General features: G+C 41.4%; 1 long non-coding RNA gene across 6 annotated transcripts; it reads left to right on the forward strand.

Annotated features, from left to right (window-relative positions):
- The first annotated feature begins 366 nt into the window (after nt 1–366).
- LOC311602434 lies at nt 367–7,746 on the forward strand. Of its 6 annotated transcripts, none has more exons than XR_014780744.1 (4): nt 367–431; nt 3,140–3,242; nt 5,476–5,539; nt 7,025–7,746. It is a non-coding gene; the product is annotated as an uncharacterized lncRNA (long non-coding RNA). The 6 variants fall into 6 exon arrangements; XR_014780745.1 differs by lacking the exon at nt 367–431 and adding an exon at nt 906–929; XR_014780746.1 differs by lacking the exon at nt 367–431 and adding an exon at nt 1,072–1,247.
- The last annotated feature ends 10,484 nt before the right edge of the window (nt 7,747–18,230 follow it).

An 18,230-nucleotide genomic window follows, 5' to 3' on the forward strand; every position in this document is an offset into this window, starting at 1 on the left:
GTTTTTGTCATTGTTGTCCTTTTAAGGAGATCCAGCCTGAAGAAGTAAAGTCATCCAGTCCTACGTAGCCCCTATAGGGGGCACTAGAGTCCCTGCTGCCCAGGCTGTTTACTCAGCGGGGAGCCGGTGACCTTTGGCTGCAGCTTGCGCTGGCTGCTCCGCGCCATTGTGGTAACCTGACGGTGGTGTGAGGTTTTGTGAGTCCTGTGGGAGGCCAGTAGCAAGAAAGAAGTTTTTGTTATTGTTGTCGTTTAAATTTGGCTGGTATGCCACTAAGGAGGGGGAAATGAGGAGATCGATCCTGAAGTAAAGTCATCCAGTCCTGCATAGCCCCTATAGGGGGCGCTAGAGTCCTACTAAGGGGCTGTTTACCCAGCGGGGAGCCGGTCACCTTTGGCGGTGGCCTGTGCTGGCTGCTCCGCGCCATTGTGGTAACGTGAAAGGGGGGGGGGGTGAGGTTTTGTGAGTGCTGTGGGAGGACAGTATCAAGAAAGAAGTTTTTCTTATTGTTGTCGTTTAAATTTGGCTGGTATGCTACTAAGAAGGGGGAAATGAGGAGATCGATCCTAAGTAAAGTCATCCAGTCCTGCGTAGCCCCTATAGGGGGCGCTGGAGTCCTGCTACGGGGCTGTTTACCCAGCGGGGAGCCGGTGATCTTTGGCGGCGGCTTGTGCTGGCTGCTCCGCGCCATTGTGGTAATGTGAAAGGGGGGGGATGAGGTTTTGTGAGTGCTGTGGGAGGACAGTAGCGAGAAAGAAGTTTTTGTCATTGTTGTCCTTTAAAGGTGATCCAGCCTGAAGAAGTAAAGTCATCCAGTCCTGCATAGCCCCTATAGGGGGCGCTAGAGTCCGTGCTGCCCAGGCTGTTTACTCAGCGGGAAGCCGGTGACCTATGACTGCGGCTTGCGCTGGCTGCTCCGCGCCATTGTGGTAACCTGACGGTGATGTGAGGTTTTGTGAGTCCTGTGGGAGGCCAGTAGCGAGGAAAAAGTTTTTGGTGCTGTTGTTTGTTTGTTAAGTTTAGCTAGTTAACTAATGATCTAGGACGAGGGAGTGGAGCGGTGCCTCCCGAGGAAGTACGAAGCGTCTTTCAGTCCTGCGCAGACCCTGTAGAGGGCGCTAGAGTCCGTGCTGCCCAGACTGTTTACCCAGCGGGGAGCCGGCGACGGTTGGCGGCGGCTTGTACTGGCTGCTCCGCGCCATTGTGGTAATTTGAGGGTGTGGGAGGCCAGTAGCAAGAAAAAAAAGGTGTTTGTTTGTTTTTTAGTTTTGCCTGGCTTAGTACTGATCAGGGAAGGAGGAGGAGAAGGGAGAGGTGTTTCTTGAGGAAGTAGAGACTTAAGTCCTCGAGAGACTTAGGGGGTGTCAGCGCCGCCCTGTCTAGGCTGTTCAAACAGCGGGGAGCCGGTGACCTTTGGCGGTAAATTGTACTGGCTGCTCCGCGCCATTGTGGTAACCTGACGGTGGTGTGAGGTTTTGTGAGTCCTGTGGGAGGCCAGTGGCAAGAAAGAAGTTTTTGGTGCTGTTGTTTATTTGTTTGTTAAGTTTAGCTAGTTAACTAATGATCTAGGACGAGGGAGTGGAGAGGTGCCTCCCGAGGAAGTACGAAGCGTCTTTCAGTCCTGCGCAGACCCTGTAGAGGGCGCTAGAGTCCGTGCTGCCCAGACTGTTTACCCAGCGGGGAGCCGGCGACGGTTGGCGGCGGCTTGTACTGGCTGCTCCGCGCCATTTTGGTAATCTGAGGGTGTGGGAGGCCAGTAGCAAGAAAAAAAGATGTTTTTGTTGTTTGTTTGTTTGTTTTTTAATTTTGCCTGGCTCAGTACTGATCAGGGAAAGAGGAGAAGGGGAGGTGTTTCTTGAGGAAGTAGAGACTTCCAGTCCTCGAGAGAACATAGGGGGTGCCAGAGTCTGTGCTGCCTGGGCTGTTTACACAGCGGGGAGCCGGTGACTGGTGCTAATCTGAGGATGGTGCAGGTTTCTGTCCTGTGAGACGCCAGTAGCACCAAAGAAATTCTTTAAAATTTTACTAGTTTAGTACTGACCAGGGACAGGGAGGCACTGGAATCCTGGGCCGTCAAGGCTCCTAACCCAGTGAGGAGCAAGGCTTGTACTGCCTTCCTTTCCTGTGTCATTGTGGCAGTCTGAGGATGGTGCGGCGGTTTTCTGAGTAGAGTGTGAGGCCAGTAGGAAGAAAATAGTTCTGAAGTTTCTGCCTATTTCACTACTAACAAGGGAGGTGGGAAGTGGAGCAAGGAAAGAGTAAGAAAAGATAAGGAACTTGCCAGTGGGCTCTTGTATACAGGCGCTAGGTTCCTAGCTATGCAGGTCCAGTGAGTGGCCAGTGACTGTTGGAGCATATATTGGTTTTCCTGTGCCACTGTGGCACTAAAAGCATGGCGAGAATTGTTGTAATGAGGCGCTAGGCCTGTCATCAAGCGAGTCTTCGCTAATGGAATTCTGACTGGGGGTAGGGGAAGGGCTGGGGCTGGCTGTAAGTGAGATGTTTGTGATGCCTGGCAGGTCTTGAGGAGAAAGAGCCTTCCATTCTGCTCCAGAGGTATCAGGTACTAAAGTCAGGGCTGCCCAGGCTGTTTACCTAGGGGGAGTACTGACTGTGGTGGCTTGTACTTGCTGCCAGAGCTATTGCAGTATTCTGGTAGTGGTGACACGTTTTTGTTTTTGTTATTGTTGTTCTGTTTTGTTGCTATTGCAGTATTCTGGTAGTGGTGACACGTTTTTGTTTTTGTTATTGTTGTTCTGTTTTGTTTGTTTGTGAGGGATGTGGGAGGCCAATCAGCAAGAAAGAAAGTTCTGGAAGTTTGGGCTAATTTCATATGTGCCAAAGAGGAAGGAAGGAAGTGGTGGATCCTGAAGAAGCAGAGTCTTATACTCCTCTCTAGAAGCAGAGAGAGGTGGAGTCTAAAATGCCAAGGCTGCTAACCTAGTGGGGCTCCAATGACTATTGTTGTTTCCAGCCATGACCTAGTGTTGCTATGGTAATCTGGGCATGGTGAGGCTTTTTGTAAGGGTCAGAACTCAAATTTCCCAGCTTTGGGAATATTAAAGGGAAGTGGCATGTGAAATTCTGGGCAGAGAATGAAAAGATACTACATGATACTTGTCGGCTTTCTTCTCCACAGATATAGAGGGTACCAGTCCTGAGGGCTGTGGCAGATACTTCTAAGAAGCAGGCTGAATGAGCCTTGCACAGTGTCTTGGATTCCATCTTGTGGCCTAAAGGAGGTGAGAGGTTTTTTTTTTTCTTCCTTGTGAGGGAAATAAACTCAAACCATCAGGGGTAGTGTATCTTTCCAACGAGTCATCCATCCCATGGTGGTTCCAGGCAGTGTACCGTTTCCTGATTTCAGAGGCTGAAGGAGGGAAACTTTATTTTTTAATAAAAACAATTACATTATTCTACTTTCTTTTTCCTCCCTTCAGCCCAACCTGTGTACCCCCATTGCTCTGTCTAACATGGCCTCTAACTGATTTTTCTGTCATTACTCTTTCACATATATTCCCAAATATATAAATACAATCTTCTTAGTCTTTCTAAGGTTGTGTGTGTGTGTGTGTGTGTGTGTGTGTGTGTGTGTGTGTGTGTGATTTAAAGACTGACCACTTGGTACTGGAGATACAGGTTGTTTCCATTGCCTAGCTACTAATAGTCAAGTGATGAGCATAGAGAGGTGGCTCAGTGGTTAAGAGCACTTGTTGCTATTGCAGAGGACTCAGGTTCAATTCCTAGCACCCATTTGGCAGCTCACAACTATCTGTACCTCCAGTTTCAGGAGATCTGATGCTCTCCTCTGAACCCCATGAACACTAGGCACGTATGCAGTAAACATACATACATGGAAGCCAAACATTCATGCTCTTGAAAATAAACTGCTTCACTCAACGGTGGAGAATATCATGTTCGTCGGCTAGGTCTCGGTAGGGGTTCGAAGTTTACTGCCTATTTCTCCTTGGCTGGTGAGATCTGACTCTCACACGAACTCTGGTGCCCCTTTTCTGACCACGTCCCCTGGATGGGGAGGCCTGGCGACACTCAGAGGAAGGATAGCAAGTTACCAAGAAGAGACTCGATAATCTTAGAGCATATGTAGGGGGAGGAGGTCTCCCTCAATCACAGACATAAGGGAGGGGAGAAGGGGGGAAGTGGGAGGGAGGGAAGAGTGGGAGGAAACAGGGGAAGGGCTAACAATCAAGATGTATATGAACAAATTAATAAAAAAAATGGTAAAAATAAATAAATAAAAATAAATAAACTGCTTCAATAAAAACAGAGTGAAAGTAACAATGACCACAAACACAGTTGAGCAAGTATCTTTGTAGTAGGATGTCAAGTCCTTTGGGCATATGACAGAGTTACATAGTTAAATCATATGGTAAACATTTTTTTAACTTTTTGAGAATTCACCACACTGAGTTCCAGAGTGGTTGTGGTAGTTTGGAATCCCACCAACAGTGAATGAAGGTTCCCTATTTCCCAAATCGTTTCTAAAACAATTGTCAGTTGTTTTTGGTTTTGTTTTATCTTAGCCATTCTGACTGTTGTATGATGAAATAATAAAGTAGTTTTTATTTCTGCCTTTTGTATAAGATAATCCTAGAGAGAATAGGTTCCAGATATATCCAGTCCCTTCTGCTAATCATGAGTAGAGGATGTTGCTCTGAGTCTGTCAGTCTGAGAATGAGCTATGGTAGGTCAGTGTGCTTCTCACTGTGGTCAAATTAAGGGTGACTGAAGTGGACTAAGGAAATTCTCTCCAACCTGCCTCCTTCTGCTGGAAAAGTAGAATCTTACAATTTGTGGCTACTTCATGATTTTATCCCTAGGAAATTAGAGGCTAGGATGGATAGACAGAATGAATTGTCACTACTTCCATAAGATATTCTAGAAATTAACAGGCAGGAGTTGTTCAAGATGGTGAGGTCTTTGATGCTTATCCCAGAATATGATAGTACATAGTAACAGGAAAGATGAATACACTGAGATAAGTCTTAATTTCTGCACCTTAGTAAGGGAATCACTGGATTTGATACACTTATTTTTTCTGAAGTATCTCAGAGAGGTGTGAAAACATTGATTTTCATACGTGTCATCAGCAGAGAAAGGTTTTTTTTTGTTTTTGTTTTGTTTTTTGTCAAGACAGGGTTTCTGTGTGTAGCCTTGTCTTTTCTGGACTAGTTTTGTAGACCCAGCTAGCCTCAAACTCACAGAGCTCCACCTGCCTCTGCTTCCCTGAATGCTGGGGCGAGGACTACATCATCCAACTCAGATGTGATATTTTTATATTTCCTCCAGAAGTGAAGTCTTAGTTTCAAGTAATGATGGAAGGTAGGAGAAAAAGACAATAAAAAATAAGTATCAGGAGAAATGTCTAAGGGCAGTCCTCCATCAGAATAGATGGGACCTAGTCTCAGGTAGACTATCCCTTCTTATATAATCTCTTCATATTTTTCTATATAGACTCTTAAAGGTGTGACAACAATTCAGCAGAGAGGAAGCTGTGACTGTTAAGATAAAGAACTAGGTGAGTACTATAATACATCAGAACTAATGGAATGAAGAGTCTGGCTGTCTTGTGTTCTCAGCCATTGAAGAACATGAAAAAAGAGATAAGATGTGGTACACTGTCACTTTCTGTAAGAGTAAGAGATCACTTAGAGAAGTGAGATTTACATCTAATTAGACATCAAATTAGCATAGCACGGTTCAGACTCTGTAAAGCATAAACATTAATAATGTGAGGGAAGACTGAGAGAGTCTAGACAAAAGAGGTCCAACCTCTGCTGTCTGCCATGGAAGGCACAGCTAGTACTGCTCAGGTGTCTCAACTCATTGTTGTCTGCATTGTCAGGGAAGTGACCAATTGGCTCTGAAGAGGGGAAAGTATTTCTAGCAGCAGAGAGAGAAGCCACAGTCTCTGACAAGATTTCAGTAATTTTTCTTTCTATGAATGAAGGTGTCTTCTGCTCTACCCTTGCCTTGCTGTTAGCTATTACAGATCTTGGGGGTGGGTCATAGTGGAGAATGAATTCTCACTTCCATTTTATTGCTCACAAGGAAGTGAAGGCATATTATGAGGGGACAGACCAAAAGAAAGGGTAAAGTCTCATGTCAGCATGAAGAATAAATCTACCTCTCACTTAGAAAAGGTCAGATTTCCCACAGGATGTGGCCACTCCTTATTATATCCCAGAGAGACTCTGGATAGGTTTGTTTAAAAATTGCATGCCCTTTTTATTACTTTTTAATCTCACCAACATATATATATATATATATATGTATATATATGTATATGTATATATATGTATAGTATATATATATATATATACACACACACATATAATTGTTTGAAATTTGTACCTGCCTAAAATATGAATTGGTCAGATCCAGACTCTATTGTCCTATTCTTTCTAGTCTATGTTTCTATTCTTCCCCCATCCCCAGTTATTTGCTTTATCTCTTAAGCACCAGTTTTTCTTTCAACTTAATGTGCTTTCTTTTTTAACTAGCTGAGTGTACTAAGTGCTGCCTATATTTGCCTACGTTTAAGGTCATATATTGGTGCTGGTAACATTTCAATAGCTGCAATCCTGAGGAAAAACTGAACCTCTTTCCCCCAGCAGCCGTCAATCACCAATAGCTCCTCAGATTGGGAATTCCATAAGCCACGCCTCCATACGTGGAATAAGAGCTGCTTGATCTTTGTGTGGAACTTTTGCATGCAGCCCAAGGCACTTTGAATTCATGTGTAAAACTGTTCTGTTATGTCTGGCAAATATGGTTTCACTGCAGGCATTCTCTTCCCCTGGCTCTTAGAATCTTTCTATCCCATAGTAAAAATTAACCCTGAGCCTTCAGAGGAAGGATATACTACAGATAGCCCATTTAAGCTGAGCAGTGCATAGTCTTTTATTTAACCACAGAGAAATTCTATAAGGTGGCTTTTGTCACAGTCATCAGATATAAACTTTTCAGTTGAGGCCATTTTAACTATTTTTCTATCCCCTAGGCTTTTAGGATTTCTTCATACACATTTCTGCCTACTTCCTCCAATAAGAGTCATCATGGGTTACTGCAGAAATTATTCCTACTTCAACCTTGAGCAAGATTTTCTGGACCCAGTTCAGTCATCGAACACATTTATTTTACTGATTCCTGTGGATGACTTGGAAGAGGACATGGAAGAAATTTTAGAAGTATATCAAGAGGAGGAAGATAATAATGAAGAGGAAGAGGAAGTAGAGGAGGAGGAGGAGGAAGAGGAGGAGGAGGAGGAGGAAGTAGAGGTGGAAATAGAAAAATATGATGAAGAGAATGAGGCATAGAAATGAGAAATAAGAAAAAGAAAAGGGGAGGAGGAGAGGATGGGGAATAAAAAGAAAAGGAAGAGAATGAAAGGAGGACCTGGGGGAGGAGAATTAAATGTCTCCTTGCCTTCTCTTTATATTATCTTCTCTTACTTTCTTCTTTCCCTTCTCTCTTCTAAACCATAGTATGTTCAGTGGGTGCTTGTTTCACTGTTTCATTGGGGTACAAAAATGTCATTCCTCTCATAATAGAACATCTGTTAGTTTAGATCCATGAGGTGAAGCTGGTCATGTTCATTGCCATTTATTATTTTCTTCAGAAAGTATTGTAGGAAAACTACACAGTGTATTCTGTAAAGGTAAATGCAATTGTCAAGCTCATGCAAGAAAATAGAAAAATGTTAATAAATCTTAATAAAATTTGCTCACTGACTCATTTACTTACCAAATATGAACGTAATATTTTCTCTTTGGAAAATATTGTGAATGTGAGTGAGATACATGGCAAAGTAAGACATTTTCTAGCACATGCATTGTTTTGTTTTGTTTTTTGTTGTTGTTGTTTGGTTTTGGTTTTTTTTTTCCCACAGAAGGCAGAAGGCAACAAATGTAATGACTTTTATGGAAAAGCTTTTTTTCTGATGTGGTGTTCTTTCCTTCGTTGATTTGCATCTTCTGACATATTCTAGACAACACCACCATTCAGAAGCAAGGATGGCAGAGTAGGGAGTCAATTTTATAATGTTCAAACTAACTTCTATTCATTAAATGCCCAGTGTATTTGGACAAAGTGACGTATGTTCTACAAGCAATGCATTCTTACTCTGCTGCTCATTTCTCAAACCTCCTTCTCAGAGAGCAAGTGGAGGATTCTGGTTCTTTGGAATTATCCAAAGACCACACAGCTGGTATATAATATGGCTGAACAAGAGTTTATCTATAGCACATATTTTCCCATTCCTCCCAGCCTGAACCAGACCTTTTGTTTTCTTCATTTCGCACCATTCTAAAGTGTCTCATCTGAGAAAAGGAAACTGTGTCAAAGTATTCAAAACAGAAATAAGGATAAAACAGTGTGATTTGTTTTCATTTTACAGCAGTACCAGGTTCTTTTGCCCTTGTCACCAGAAAATTTCATAGCTTAATGTACCCTGGTGGTGGTAGTTCAGTATTGTCCCAACAGTTTCCTGTGCCACTGAGCTATCCCCTGCTGTAGTCATCAGAAATTATTATACAACTTAGGAACCTAACTTGCTCACCAGCTAATCACTATAGCTGTCTCTAAAGTCTGTGTGTTACTTTCAGTATAATTGGCCAGATTCATCTACCCTTGCCTTGATTCATCTATAAGCCTTGAATAATATCAGATGTCTCATTCTGAATACCCTATTCTGATTTAATAATATGCATATAGATTAATCCTCAATATAATAAGGTGGAGCGGTATGGTCCCTTAGAAGTTGATTAAGTCATGAAGGTTCAACCCTAATGAATAAGTTTTAGTTAATGTTTATATTGATGTGACAAAACACCATGACCAAAAAGCAAGTTGGAAAGGAGGGGGGTTTTTTGGCTTATTTTCCAGGTCATAGTTTATCACTGGAGGAAGTCAGGGCAGGAACTCAAGTAGGGCTGGAACCTGGAGGGAGGAGCTGATGCAGAGGCTTCTTACTGGCTTGCTTCCCATGTCTTTCTCAGCCCATTTTCCTTTAGAATCCAGGACCACCAGCTCAGCGATGGCACCACCCTTAATGGGCTGAGTCCCTACCCCCATTGATCACTAATTGAAAAAAAATGCCTTACAGCTGGATCACATGGAAGCATTTTCTCAATGAGGGACCTTCCTCTCTGATGACTATAACTTGTGACAAGTTGACACACAAAATCAGCCAGTACAACACCCTTACAAGAATGTGGTTTTTAAAAGGTAAAATGGTATGGATTTTTTATGTTCACCAGAGATCTGAATAATGACATGGAGACTTGTATTTAGTTATAATAGTTTTAGGCCTTAGCTTACTGTTGTTCCCAACTAGCTCTTAATAACCTATGTTTAATCTATGTTTTGCCACTTGGTTCTTTACCTCTCCTCAGTTTCATAAGTCTGATTTTCTCCATGTCACATAGGGCAAACTTTTTGTGCCTCTTTCTTTCCCAGAATTCCTATCTATCTGGAAGTCCTGCCTATTCTCTCTTATCTTTGCAATAGGCTGTTCAGCTCTTTACTCAACCAATCAGGAGATGATGGAGAACAATGTTTACAAAACATTGAGAAAGGTGATGCTCAACAATACCAAAGTCAGGTCTGTACTCAGCTCTCTGCTCATACATAAGTCACATTTGAATATACAAAGACAACCTTTACACAATGCACAAAAACATTCCAACAAAAAGGTGATTTTTCTCTTCAATCCCTGTTTTATTCAATGAAACCCTATTATTCCTCTCTGAGAGATATCCTCAAAGAGTGTTTCCCTGTAAGCAAACAGCAACTCTCATCAGCCATCAAATGTACTGGACACTTAGTATTGAAATTCTTAGTTCCCAAAGTCATTTTATTATCCATATAATCAGAAAATTAATTCTTACCCATAGAAGGTTAGATTTAGACAATAAAATCAAGCACAGTGGGATTCCTATGAATATGATCCAGTAATCCAATACAGCAATAGATGTTTTTCCTTGGCAAGCTTGGAAACCATGGATTTGTTTAGAAATTTAGAAAGTCAATATAGACAAGCAGTCAGGACCGTTCATCTAGTGAAAGACTGTGGAAGAATTCCACAGGAGAAAAAAAAACTATTGGGATTCTTAAGCAGGAAGAAATCAAAACTAATCCAGAGCCTAATCATGAGTGAAACTCAGCCCTGAATCAATAACTCAATTCAGACTGGATAAAGGTCCAGAAAGAGAGAGCCTGTGGAATCTGTGCAAGCACTATGGTTGTGATATTTGATAAGGATTAGTGTATCCATAAATTTTCGCTCCAATTTCAGGATTCATTGTGATTTGAGCAGGTACAAGGAGTGTGCCAGAGACATTTTAGATACCATTGCTTCCAAACAGCTCCTTTAGGTCCTGTCAGAGAGAGCCATCTGTGTCTTTTACATAACTCTAAGTGAGCTCCTTTGAGCCTCTAATGATGTGTCTGTGATCTCCCAGTTGTATCTTAATGCTTACCAGAGGATGTGTATTTATGTTCCTTGATGAACATACCTACAGATCTGTAATGGCATAAGGGCCACATGGCCTATATTTGAAACAAGTAAGAAATATAGCCATTGACTAGTGGGCGTGGGACCTACCCTTATGAGTGGTTTGATTCTTCCACCAGAAGAGCCCTGGCAGGTGACTCGGTTTTGGGGGCCTAAGGGTTGGTACTTAAGGAAAAAGAATAGGAAGAGATGTGAGGGCCAGTTGGCAATTGGGAAAGGAGAGTTGCTTAGGGAAGGGCTGGTCCTGAAAAATGCAAGGCAGGTGGAGCTTAATGCAAACAGTGGCAGTAAATTGCTTAGGTGACTGGGGAAAGGAGAGATAAATAGTTCAGGGGTTAAAGCCCATAGGACATGATTTTAATTCCTGGAATCCATGTAAAGGTGGAAGTCAAGAGCTGACTCCCCAAGGTTGTCATTTGACTTCCATACAAGTGCTATGCCATCCGGTCTTCCAATCACACATGCAATAATAAATAAAAATTTGAAAACATCTAGGCATTAGTTGTCCCAGGTCTCCAGCCTTGCTGATAGCATTTTGATAAGGCCACACTGAAGAGAGCAGAAAAGACTCTTGGTCTTGAACACTGAAAGGTGACGTGTCCTTTTCTTCAGTTTCTTCATGGGTACAGTGGAACAGTATTCACTCCCAATACGGTTGAGATGCCAAACAAAGCTCTCAAATACCTCAGGTCCCTCTGTACATTCTTCCTTTTGGTTCAGATGCATGGGAGGGCAAGGCTCTGTAGGTGGCAACTACCTGAACCATGTGACTTCACCCTAACTCCTCTGTGTTAGGTTCATATAGTATGTAGAAAGAACACATTTTGAAGTATGTGATCTATAAAAAATAAATGTAGGGTACATGCTGGTGAGGCTGTGGAGAAAGGAGAACACTCCTCCACTTCTGTTGGGCATGTAAACTTGTATAACCACTGTGGAAATCAATCTAGTTGTATCTCAGAAAATTAGAAATAGCTCTACATCAAGACCCAGTTATACCGCTCCTGTTATATGCTCAAAAGATGCTCCTCCATACCAAAAAGACACTTCTTCAACTACATTCATAGCAGCTTTACTCATAATAGCCAAAATCTGTAAACAACCTAGATGTCCCTCAGTCCAAGAATGGATTAAGAAACTGTGGTATATATATACAGTGGAATACTACTCAGCTATTAAAAACAAGGAAGCTATGAAATTTTCAGGCAAATGGATATAACTAGAAAATATTACCCCGAGTAAGGTAACCCATACTTAGGAAGACATACATGGTATGTATTTACTTATAAGCAGATATTAGCCATATAGTACAGGATAGCTATACTACAGTTCACTGACTCAAAAAAGATAAGTACAAGGAGGACCCAAGAGGGGACACTTGACTCTCACTCAGAAGGGGAAATAGAAAGGTTGGCAGAAATAGTTGAACAGAGGGAGCAGGCTAGGGGAGCAAGCATGGAGAGAAATGAAGGTGGAGATCAGAAGTGAAGATCAGACTTGAAGAGAGGGCATGGGAGGGCAAAGGGCTTGTACAGAGAGAAGAAACCATGGGTGGTGGCATCTCTGAGATAAGCTGAAAACCTACAACAGGGTAGGCTCTTGGGAAGATAAAGGGGTGACTCTGAGATTTCTAATAGCAGGAGCTTTAGAGGCTGAAGAGGATTCCCTTTAGCTGAACAGTACTCTTAGTGGACAGAGGGGAACACCAATCCACCCACAAAAACCAACCCAAAATTTACCCCGCCTACAAGATGTGCAGGAATAAGCAGGTAGAGCAGAGATTGAGGGAATGTCCAACCAATGCCTGGACCAACCTGAGACCCATCCCTATGCTTGCATATAGGAACCTCGCAGAGCTGTCCTCTGAGAGGCTCTACCCAGGAGCAGATTGAAACAGATGCTGAGACCCACAGCTAAACATTTGGGTGGAGCACAGGTAGTCTTGTGAAAGAGAGGAATGAAGAATAGAAAGATATGGAGGTGACAGGAACTCCACAAGAAGACCAACAAAGCCAACTCTCCTGGGCCCAGGTTGGTTCAAGGAGACTGAAGCACCAACCAAGGACCATGCATGAACTCTACCTAGGTCCCTTAGACATACACATAGTACTTTGAGAGGGTGCTGTCTCTGACATGGACTCTGTTGCTTGCTTTTCAATTACTTCCTTTTGGCAGGGCTACCTCACCAGAGCCACAGGAGAAGAAGGTGCACTCAGTCCTGGCAGCACTTGATATGCTACTGTGTGTTGATGAGGAGTAGGGGAGAGGAGATAGGGAAAAGAAAAAGGGAGGGTGAGGCAGGAAGGAGAGAAAGGAGGGCCTATGATGGAGGCGTAATGTGAATAAATTTTTAAATGAATTAAAGTTTAAAGAAAAAAGAAAAAAAGCAAACAAAAATCAAGGTAGCTGGAGCGATAACTTAGTAGGTAGAGGCTTTACTGGAAGGCCTGATGACTGACTATAGTTTGATCCTAGGATCCTACAAGGTGGCAGAAAAGAACTGACTCCCCAGAGTTGTCCTTCTATCCCTGCCCGCCCCAACCCCTGCTATCCAGAGAATGAAGCTGGGAGGCTATCTTTGGAATATTTCCTAGAAAAATGCATAGAATTTGGAAGCTGTGGCCACTGGCCAAGATGAGCCTTTGTGGACAAGGGCCCTTATTTTTCCTCTTTATCTTTTTCATTCTTGGCATTTTTCTTTTTTTTTTTCTTTTTTAGATTCATTTATAGTTTTATTTTATGTGTATAGGTGTTTTGTCTGCATGGTATGTCTACGTACCACATGTTTACAGGGCCAGCAGAGGCCAGAAGCGGGTGCTTGATCCTAGGGAACTAGAGTTACAGCTGTCATGTGGGTGCTGGAAACTAAACCCAGGTTCTCTGGAAGACCAGCCAGTGCTCTTACCTCCTAAGCCAGTTTTGCAGCCCCTCTTGGCACTTTTTCAACTTGGATGCAGATCAGTTCTTGTAAAATCTCAATGTAAATAAGCTGACATACAGCCGTCAACTCATTTTGAAAATTCTCTTTAATTCCTCCACCCACCCCCCAACCTGGAAAAGAAGCTCAATGCTGTTTGCTTGGAGAAAGGACCAGATGGTGTAGAATGAAGGTGTGGAAAGAAAAAAACAAACAAACAAACCAGAGTGGTTTGTTTTCCCAATTAGACTCCCTTTGAGGAAATTACTTTTTAACTTTTATTTATTCTTTAATTTTTACTTTTGGAGACAGGGTTTCTGGATGTATCCTTGCCTATCCTGGAACTCACTCTGTAGACCAGGCTGGTCTTGAACTCACAAAGATCTGACTTCCTCTGCCTCCTGAATGAAGGGATTAAAGGTATACACCACCATGCCTGGCCTCTCAATACAATACATTCCTATGGAAGCCTCCTCTTCATCTATTCTTCTCAGCCCCCTTCCCCACACTCCCACTCTCCTAGGTTTACCCCTCCTGTGATTCTCATCTGGAAATCACAAGCCTCACAGGGATAGCATCCAAAAATGGCATAAAAAGATGAAACAAGTCTAGGCACAAACCCTCATATCAAAGATGGACAAGGCAACCCAGTATAAGGAAAATAGTCCCAAGAGCAGGCAAAAGAGTAAGGGACACACCTACTTTTAGGATTTCCACAAAAAACCCCAAGCTCAACAACCACAACATAACATACAGAAGACCTAACGTAGATCAGTGCAGGCTCTGTAATTGCTGTTTCAGACACTGTGAGCCTGTATGAACCATGCTTAGTGGATTCCTCCCCCTTTTCTGCAGGGTTTCCTAACCTCCATCAGATGTTTGCCTGTGGATCTTTGCATTCCATCAGATAGATGTCAGAATAAGCCTCTCTGATCATGATTAATCTGGGCAACATTCTAATCTATGAGTATAGCAGAATATCACTAGGAATAATTTCACTGACTTTTATTTTCTTTTTGTCAGTCATGTTTGGTTTTACCCTAGGTCTTTGGCCAATGCAGCTTCCATTTCCTGGCCATGCAGGCAATATCCTGCATGAGCCCTCTCTCCTGCTGTGGGCATAAAGTTAGACTAGTCAGTGGTTACCCACTTCCACAAGCTCCGTGCCACCAATGCCCCAATACATCTTTCAGCAAGGACAGGTTGTGGGTGGAAGGCTTTGTGACTGGGTTGGTGTCCCAGGCCCACAACTGGAAGGCTTTCCTGGTTACAGATAATAGATGGTTCAGGCTTTGTATCCTTCATTACTAGGAGTCCTCACTAGAGTCACCCTCATAGGTACCAGAAAGTTTCCACTAAATGCTCCTCCCACCAATTCCACTCATCTTTCCCCTTACTCTTTCCCTCCATACCTCTATACCTCACCTGATCCCCCTGTTCCCACACTCACCTGCCCCAGTCCACCTGCAATTCTGTTCTATTTTATTATATCTTTCCTTCCCAGAGAGATTCATGTATCATCCCTCCTGCCCCCCACTAGGGTTCTCCTTGATTCTTAACTTTTCTGGGTCTGTGGATTATGGCATGATTAACCTTTACGGCTAATATCCACTTGTAAATAATAACAAAACATGTTTGTCTTGAGTGGTTATCAATTCAAAATAGCTTCTGAGTTAGAGATGGAGGCATGTGTCCACTCTCTCAGTGCTTGAATCCCATATTACCTATGTAGGTCCCATGCGTGCTGTTACAGTCTTTGCAAGTTCATATATATGTGTCAGTTCTTCTGTGGCTAGAGGGTCTTTTTCTTTGGTGTTCTCTTTACCCTCTTGCTATTACTCTCTTTCTGCCTCCTCTAAAACTTCTCATGGTAACAAAGCAACAAATCAGAGACAAATGGACTGAAGTACCAAGAGATCAAGACTTTGTAGTGTTTGTTATATTTGAGAGCTGGACAGTGAGGTTTCAATATTTTAATGATGAGACCTCATCCCAACTGTAGCCTTCCATAGAAAGGCCATTTATGAACCACAGAAGTGTAACTAAACAGAAAAGTATAAACACAGCTTTCTGACTATTGAGTGCCTTCTGTTCACTTTACATTCACTGTGGTTTCACCTGCCATCTAAATGAAGAATTCCAGGCTCTATAGGCGCACAACTAGAAGTCCTTCCTTCTCCCACAGCCTTAAGCCTTGGAGCATATATCATTCCACTGTGTGCCTTTTTAAGTTCAGTGCTCTGGATCCCATTGTGGTGCTTGACTTTATCATACCTAAAAGACTTAATTATGTTACTTAACTATTTTACATACCCATACCATCAAAGCTTCCAAAATGGCCTAGATGATGGAGACTTTTCTTTTTTTAATTTTTTATCATTTAATTAATTTATTCAGATTACATCTCAGTTGTTTTCCCCTCACTTGTATCCTCCCGTTCCACCCTCCCTCCTGCTTTCACCCTATTCCCCTCCCCTAGGATTAAGACTAAGGAGGCCCTCCTCCCCCACTATTTGGTCATAGGCTATCTATCAAGTCTCATCGTGGAAGCCTGCTTATCCTTCCTCTGAGTGCCACCAGGCCTCCCCATCCAGGGGACGTGGTCATATATGAGGCACCAGAGTACATGTCAGAGTCAGTCCCCACTCTCCACACAACTGTGGAGAATGTCCTGTCCATTGGCTAGATCTGGGTAGGGGTTCGATGTTTACTGCATGTATTGCCCTTGGTTGGAGACTTTTCTTTATATATACAGTTTTGTAACATTTAGCTTTGTCCCTTGCCATTGCTCCTCTGTGATATAAATTATCCTTTAGTTTCACAAGCTAAATATTTCTGCTTCTATGAACTTAAAATAAAGTTTAGTAGTAGTCATAGGTTTTTTCCATTTCACTTTGTTGTACATTTTAATTTAATGTTACAAGATTGTAAAATGAAATAATGTTAGAAATTTTGATGCAATATATAGTTTAAATGAGTCAAATAATAGTAATTAAGTTTTCTCAATCTTTAAAGATATTCTTTGATCAATGCACACTAATTTTATGGAAGATTACATTTCAATTTTATGGAATATATACTGGTCAAATTGGTAATTGTAATGACTTTTTCTTCTTTTCATATCAGTTGTATTATTCTTCTCATTTTGCTCATCTAAGTGTTTATTTTCATAAATTTTCTGATAAGGATTAGTTTACTTTAAAGGAAAACCATTCAAATGGTCTTCATTTTTATTTTTATTTAGTTGAAAATATTTATTTTATCAAATAAATAAAATTTCATTGCACTACAGGTGAGCAAAACTGTGTTATTCATTTGGGGACCTTACAGGTAACTGATTTGGTATTTTCTGTGATTTAGATCAATTATGAGACAGGAACATGCTTGTGATAGCTAATTTTCATTGTCAAGTTGAATGAGGTTGGAATCACCTAAGAAAGAAACCTTTGGATGCCTATTAAGTTGTTTCTAGAAGGGTTTAATACAGTAGGGACAACTCATTCTGAATATGGGCAGAACCATTCTATAGCTGGGGAGTATGATCTCAGCCAAAAACAGAAATTCAACTGAGCAGCATAAGTCCATTTTGTTTGCTTCCTGATCTGTGAAAAAATGTCCATTAACATAACTGAAAGCTGCTCATGCGGCCATGTATTCCCTGTTATTATACTTCCTTAACTCAAACCCTTCCTCCCAAAATAAAACAAATGAAACCCCCTTTTTCTCCTTTCAGTTGCTTCCTGCCAGCCATTTTGGTCTCAACAATGAGAAAAGTCAATGATACAATGCATGGTAACATTTAAAAATATCATATTTGATAAAATTTAAATATTAACTATTCAGTACTATTTTAAAATTTGTCTTGGAGAACATGTGATGTAGCCTTATATGTGCATATATATGTGCATATGGTAGAATTTTCTAGAAATTCCTAAATATATCACTTTAATACCATGTTTATTAATCTTTCATATTCTTCAATATTTGCTAAGTTTGTAATTGCTTTTCAAGGAGAAGTGCTGGCAATTTCAAATATGTTTTTAGTTTTTGAATAGTTTCAATTTCCTACTATTGATTTTGTTTGAATGTATTCTGAAGTAGTGCTTTTAGGTGTCTTCATGTTCAAAATTGCTGTAACTTGTTGGTAATTATATGCTGCTTTCATTACATGATATTCTTTATCCATAATTATTTTTTCTTATGAGATAAATTATATCTGTGATTTTATAAATAATTTTGTTAGATAGTTTATTTCATCATGAAATTTAAAATATCATGGCATGTTATATTGTCCTCTGGAAATTTTTTATAGTAATGTGTAACATCCATTAAGATGAGGATATTGAAAAGTTCTAACATAGGCCTGTTTCCAAATTCCTTTCTCCTAGTTATTATTGTAATGTTTCCGCAATTTGGTATAATTATTCATGACTGACAGCTTACCTGTTTATGTGCTACTGCAGTTATGGATTTAATGGCAGCACACCACTTAGCTTGTCTATTTACCCATGCAAAGGTATGTGAACTGTGCTATGAAAGAACACGTTAATTTTCCTCCCTAAATCCATATAGTGAAGTATTAATCCTTACTGTATTTGGATTTAAATATAGGATTTTTTCTTTTTTCTTTTTACATATCTTTCTTTCATACAGTACATCTAAACACAGCCTCCCTTCCTTCCATTCCTCTCAGTTTTGCTCCTCACCCTCCCTCTCCCCAGGACTACTACTGTTTCCCTTCAGAAAAGAGCAGGCCTCCAGTGATATCAAATGACC

The sequence above is a fragment of the Acomys minous genome (genome assembly GCF_964271855.1).
Source record: "Acomys minous genome assembly, chromosome: 7".
Taxonomy (NCBI): Eukaryota; Metazoa; Chordata; class Mammalia; order Rodentia; family Muridae; genus Acomys; species Acomys minous.